The following is a 7080-nucleotide window of genomic DNA, read 5'->3' on the forward strand; positions in this document are numbered from 1 at the left end:
TGAGTGCGTCTCTAGCCAGATAATAAGTTAGCTAGCTTTTCACGTGAGAATCCAAAGCCACTTTGCTGTGTACCTTAACCAAAACCGCCATGACGCCTGCACGGCTGCACCCCTGCCGCTGCCGGCCGCATGACTTGAACGGCGAGCATGGCGAAAGTCCAGCATCCCATTAGCCAGCCCACCGTGCGCTGCATGTAGTGCCACCAGAGCGGAGCACTTACACAGCGTGGGGTGCCATCGAGCTGATGCGACCGTTGACAGAAAAATGATGGCACGAATAATTTGCCCAATCTTTCACGGTACGATGTTCTTTAAAACAGCTGACGCTCGCGACTTTGTAGATGCAATCACCAGTTCACCACGAAAACAACACGCATACCCAAAAAAGAAAGTGCATGGACGATTTTCAGCAGATCAGCAGAAATTGAAACTCTAGAATCAATCTCAGAACAAAATCACAAAGCCTCAATAACCATCAACAAATATTCAGCGGTGGCTTGGAGAAACCGCGAGTTGCCGATCTATCCATCGATGGAAAAATAACCTAGCCAAAAAACTGACTCTCGTACACGGCCGACCTGGCCTTTAAAATAATGCTGGCAGGCACGCGGGCTAGCCCGACTCGTTTCCTAATTTTCAAGATGACTTGGACTCTAACAACCGCGTAACAAACTAGGTACGCTAAAAAATCTATAATTTTTTTCTTATCTAACTAAACAAGATTTAACTAATTTAATTATCCGGCAAGCTGATCATAAACGTCCAATCTTTCCTTTGTAGCTTCTCAAGTAGAACTCAAACTTGGACATTAGTCGCCCCAATCATCATATCTGTGCATGGTGTCCTGAAACATGGCTTCACCTCATCTTGTGGAAAAATATCAAACGCCATTTTTCCAAACTGAAGCACGAAAGGATTTTAAAACTGATGCACAAACGTATTAAGGGTGTCAACCTCGTTTTCACTCTGTGTCGTTCCATTCCAACGGACTCTCTGGTGAATATTTTGTGTCTTTTTTCGTTGGGGCAGTGCTGGAACAATATATTTTGATGTTTCATAAGCAGCTTGCAAACGATCATTGCAAAAAATAGACAAGGGCATATCATCCTTCCTTTCTTGAAAAGAAACCGTCCTCGATTTTGACTTAGGCCTTGCAGATTTTTTCTTGAACACTTCTACATTACACTTTATATTCTGTGCATCCTTAGGATTTCTTCTTGAACACTTCTGCAGTACACTTTATATGCAGAGAGAGCCTTGGCTTAGTGGTTGGGTATGTGGTTGTGCAAGCCAACGATCCGAGTTCGATTCCCAGAATTGACAGGTGATGCACAGGGGTTTTCTCCCGTTTATTGAGGATCAAGCTTGATGTGTGGTGGAACCACTCATCAAGAAATATCTTGATACCCCCGTTTATTGAGGATCAAGCTTGATGTGTGGTGGAACCACTCATCAAGAAATATCTTGATACTCATTTAAAAAATTCTGAGGACCATGTTTATCTTGGTACTCATACTAAAATGGCCGTATGCATCCTTAGTTGGTGTAGAGGTCGGAAAGTGAAAAATCTCCCCATAAAAAGAAACCAGCCGGAAATATCCGCCCGCGTCGTCCTCCCCCTAGGGCGACTCGGGCGGCCAGAAACCTAGCCGCCGCCGCCGCCGCTGCAAACTCCCTCCTCCTCTCCCTCCTTCGCCGTCGGAAGACGCTGCTGGGCTAAGCCCGGGGGCCGACGGCGGTGGTGGGGGATCTCCTCTCTCGCGCGTCTCCGGGGTAGGGCGGACCCCAAGGCGTGTGGTGGCACGACCGATCTGGGATCTGCGGCGCGGTGGATGGCTGCTGGCGGCGGGAGGCCGGCCCGTCCTCGGACGGCGATGGCTTGGCGTGGCGGAGGCCAGGGCTACGGACGCTGCGGATGGCCCTTCGGGCGGCTGCGGTCGGCGGCGGCCGGATTGGCTGCGGTGGCGTGCATGCTGCCTTCAGATCGGCGACGACGGCGTGGAGGGCTTGGTGGTTTCATCGGCGGCACCTCCGATCAGATCTGTTTTGACCGATGCAGCCGACAGTGGTGGTCATCTCTTCCGTCAGAGGTGGTCGGCCTGTGGCTGGGTGTTCGGATCTCGGGATCCGTCATCTGGCACCAGCTGCGAGTCGGGAAGACGTAGTTGCCGGTGAAAACCGAGCCGACGGTGGGCGATGGCGGCGTTCCACGTCGTTACCTTGATGAAGGCATCGTCATGTGACTACCGTCGACCCACTCGTATTGCTTTGGGGAAACCCTAGGATCTGGTGTTCCAGACCGGACGATGGCGGCACTGCGGTGTCGTTTCTCTCCTGGGAGCATCGTTTTGTGGAGCAGCGCTGGAAGTCAGAGGCAGGAGGTGGAGTGTCACGACCGGCTTTTCAATAAAAATATTTACTGATAAAACCGATCTTTTAAACCCAGTATAGGAAAAGTCATCCTTTCTGGTAGACAAAAGCTTGATAAACAGAGAACCAGTAGCAGCAAATATATTACAGGGTTGAGCTGAGGCTGCTCAACAATTTATCACAAACTCGCCAATATCTTACATAAGGGCGGTTATAACACAGGGGTGTGGTGGCATGCTACTAGCTCGAGGAAATGTGGTGGTGGATAACTTGACTTCTACTGTCAGCTCATCGAGCGTCGAGGTGAGGCTCGATGAATTTATTTCGGAGTTGCGGAAGCGGATAATACAATGACCAAGACAGGATCGCACGGGACTGACTGGGACTCCTCTAGGCGTCGGACTCGCTATCAAACTCTTCATCCATGAGATCGCCTTCATCAACATCTAGCCAAATCAACAAGCCAGGTGAGTACTTGAAAGTACTCGCAAGACAGTTCGGACAAAAGATATAATCAATGAATGCATGAATGCGTCATGAATAAAGGATGATGCTCATATAACAACGGTAAGATTTGCAGGACTTGATAAATAAAATAAACAACTGAAAACCGATCGGGTGTCTGGAGCGACGCCTCGAAAGGTAAATAAATAAAATGCATGCCGCAGTCGGGCGTCTAAGCGACACCACATAAAGGGATTAAAAGAAATGCCACAGTCGGACGTCTGGGCGACATCACATAAAGGGCTTTAAAAGAAATGCCACAGTCGGATGCCTGGGCGACATCACATAAAGGGCTTTAAAAGAAATGCAACAGTCGGACGTCTGGGCGACATCACATAAAGGGCTTTAAAAGAAATACCACAGTCGGACGTCTGGACGACATCATAGACAGGGCTTTAAAAGAAATACCACAGTCGGACGTCTGAGCGACATCACAGACAGGGCTTTAAAAGAAATACCACAGTCGGACGTCTGAGCGACATCACAGACAGGGCCTATAATAAAAGTAAATAACAGGTCTGCCACCGTCGGATGTCTGAGCGACATCGCAGACAGGGCTTATAACAAAAGTAAATAACAGGTCTGCCACCGTCGGACGTCTGAGCGACATCGCAGACAGGGCTTGTAATAAATGTAAACAACAAGATTAGTCCATCCACAAGAATAATCCTTTAACCGAATTTATCACACATAAATCCCACCGGAATTTTGTCACTGAGGCTGATACCTGACAAGATAAGATGAATATAGTACTTGAACCAAGTATAAGATAATTGAAAGATTTAGGACTCTGCAGAGTTTGGATGAACTGACCACAGCCAACGGATTTCCGTAGTCACGAAGGACTAGTTTTGTTTACGGTATTTTAGTAGAAACACATTTAACTAGTACACACCCATTTCATCTCACGATGCCAGGAATCACCCTGGACAACGTCCAAGAAAAACTTTGAGACGGGGAGGCCACAACCTCGAATAGCATGGGATCAAATTTCTATACGCGCGCTCTAAGGGGTGCCCCCCTCTCGGTCCCAACCGGAAACACCCATGCCCCCTGACCGGATGACGGGCTTTAATCCAGGGCCATGGAACCCTCACCCCGGCCTCTCTATTTGGTGTGTACCAGGAAAACGATTTGCAACTTACTATGCCATATTCCTTTCGGAAAACATGTGACAGTAGGAAGGAATGAATGGAATGTGATTTGTTTCACGATGACACGGAAGTCAAATAATCTGGCATAAGACTGGCATGTCACAACACTGCCATCTTACCCATCCTCATGCCAACACATGGCTCTGCAAATATGTATCCAACAACATAATGCTTTCCGAAACTTACTTTCCGATTATGTGCATGAAACATAACATTTAAAGTGATGTTCCTAACATGCCATGACCATACTACAATGCAAACATGCAACAACACTCATCATATCAAGAGTTCAAACATGCTTGCCTGGTTCGGAGTAGTCGGAGTCTAACTGTGCGAAGTTTGCAGCTCCATCACCTCCTCCGGTATCTTCGGTATAAGAAAAATACGTACGCAACGTAAATACCGTGAGTGTACAGAAAAGTGTTCCAAATATTTTTCAAATAAATATGATAAAAAACTAGACAAAAATTTGAAGAGGACAGAAAAAGAAACACTCAAAAATTCCTTTCTGTTAAAAAGTTATAAGGGTTTTAACCCAAGGACCCATCTGTAATGAAACAGAAAACTTCCAGGGGGCTTTGCAGAAAAATCCAGAAAAACGGTTCAGAGTGGAAGCGTATTTGTCCGAGTACGCTTTCAGTAACTGATTCAAGAAAAAAACAAAGGAGAGGCTGACGGGGGGTCCCACCCGTCAGGTTTGAAATTTCAAACGAGGGAGTCAGGGCTCGTCGGCGCCCGAGAGCCGCGGTGGTCACCGGCGGCGATCCACAGCGAGGCAGGGAGATCGGAGAGTACCTCCGTGTTCAGGGCGCCATTCCGCGTCTGTGGGAGGTGGTGGTGGTCGCCGGCGAGTACCACGTCGGCGGCGACGTTTGCTCCGGCGGACGGCGATTCGGGTGGTCGTGGACCTCGTCGGAGAGAGCTGCGGAGGTGGAATTGGGGAGGGGGTTAGACTCGCGATAGCATGAGAAGGTATCTGACGAGGTTAGGGTGCCGGGGATGACCTCACCGGAGTGGACGATGCCGGAGCCCGAGGCGGACGGAGGTGGCCGGAGTCGAGGAGGAAAGGCCCCTCGAGGCTCGTTCAATGGCTGGGCGGGGTCTGGTGAGGTGGTGGAGTCGTGCGGGGGCGAGAGCAAGCTCGGGGTGCTATATATAGCCGCCCCGAGGCGGTTGCCGAGAACGGGGTTCTCCGGCGAGGTGATTACGGCGGCGCTGCGGTTGCACGGGAGGGTTCAGAGGTTGAGCGTCGTGTGGGTGTCCCCTGGTTCCGTTTTGGTGCTAACCGCGCCGGGATTTGGTTGCTTAGGGGGAGCTCGACGGAACGGGGCGGTGCGGGCCCGTCGGCGGCAGGGAGCACGCTCTGTGTGTGCCGCGCCACAGCGACGGTGCTGCATGCGTGCGCTGGCGAGGAAATGGCCACGCGGAGCCACCAGGGGGTTTGGGCAGCGCCGAACGGTGTTATGCCGCCGTTCTGCTCCCTGTCGGCCGCTATGGTGATTCGGCCGCCGCAAAGCACGCCGGCGCAGGCGGGCCAGGGCGCCACCGACACCAGGAAGGCGCCAAGCGCGCGTGTGAGGCTCCGGACAAGCAAGCTAGGCCGTGAGCAACGTGCCAAGTGCACTGTGAGCATGTGACTGAAATTCTGACAAAAATCGACACTGAACTCTGAACTTAACTGAAGATGAACAGAAACAGTGCATGTAAGGTGTTCGACAAAATGATCTAGGCATGTAGGGATTTTTCCCTGAGCTGGTTTTTGGTGGAGGGGCCTCTCATTGCATCTAGAGGCTGCATGAATATTTGTGGAATTTTTGGAGAGGTGTAGATATGAATTTCACCAAATTTGGCAAATCTGGTCCAAACTTGCAGTGGGTGAAAATTGAAATATTTGAACTGGAGAAGAGTGTATCAAGATGGTTCTGGGTTGTGGGTACAAAGGACTATCCAGGGGTGTTGAGTTGAGGTCAAAAGTCAAAAGCATTAGGGTACTTGCTTTGCAATCCACCTAGGCTCAAAAGAAAAGACAGAATTATTTTGGGAGGAGAAATAATTGGAATAAAATCCAAAAATTGATTTTATTAGTTTGGACAGAATGTTTGGGTTGTACCAAAGTGGGAGGAGAGGTTTTGGGAAAATTTCACCATAGGAGGCATGGTAAAATTTAGAAGGGATCAAAACCAAATTAAAAGCCCAAAAACTAAAAGGGTTTTCTTTTTAAAAGAAACTAAATCCAAGAAAAGGATTTTTGAGAGGGCAAACTTAGAAGATGGTTTTTAGGAAGGGTTTAAGTGACCTTCTTTCAAACCAAGCAAGGTTTTTCTGAAAACAAAAAATCACAAAAATTTTGGAGTGTCATAGCACCTACCCCCTTAGGAAAAATCTCGTCCCCGAGATTTCAGCTGATCCTTAAACAGGTGTGGGTGCTCTGTCTGAAGAAAATCCTCGCTCTCCCAAGTTGCTTCACCCTCGGTGTGATTACTCCATTGAACTCTGAAAAACTTGGTGGTTTTCTGTCGGGTCCTCCTCTCAGACTCCTCTAATATTTTTATTGGGTGCTCCCGGTAAGTGAGGTCCGGTTGCACGTCAATATACTCATGTGAAACTTGCTTCTCTAGGTTGCTCATGTATTTTCTCAACTGCGAGATGTGAAACACGTTGTGGATACCGGATAAGTCTCCGGGTAGGTCTAGCTGGTAGGCTACCTTGCCTCGTCGGGCCATTATATGGAATGGTCCGATGAATCTTGGTGCTAGTTTCCCCTTAATCCTGAATCGTTGCAGACCCTTCATAGGAGAAACTCTCAGGTATACCAATTCTCCGGGTTTAAAACTGATTTCTCGATGCTTTCGGTCGTAATAACTCTTTTGCCGACTTTGAGCAGTTTTGAGTCGTTCTCTAATTGTCTTAACTTTCTCCTCGGCCTCCTTGAGCATATCTGGGCCAAAAATATGGCTGTCTCCGGTCTCTGACCAATTTAGCGGGGTACGGCATCTTCTCCCATATAGAGCTTCAAAGGGTGCCATTTACAAGCTGGCTTGATAGCTGTTGT

The sequence above is a fragment of the Triticum dicoccoides genome, chromosome 3B (genome assembly GCF_002162155.2).
Source record: "Triticum dicoccoides isolate Atlit2015 ecotype Zavitan chromosome 3B, WEW_v2.0, whole genome shotgun sequence".
NCBI lineage: Eukaryota > Viridiplantae > Streptophyta > Magnoliopsida > Poales > Poaceae > Triticum > Triticum dicoccoides.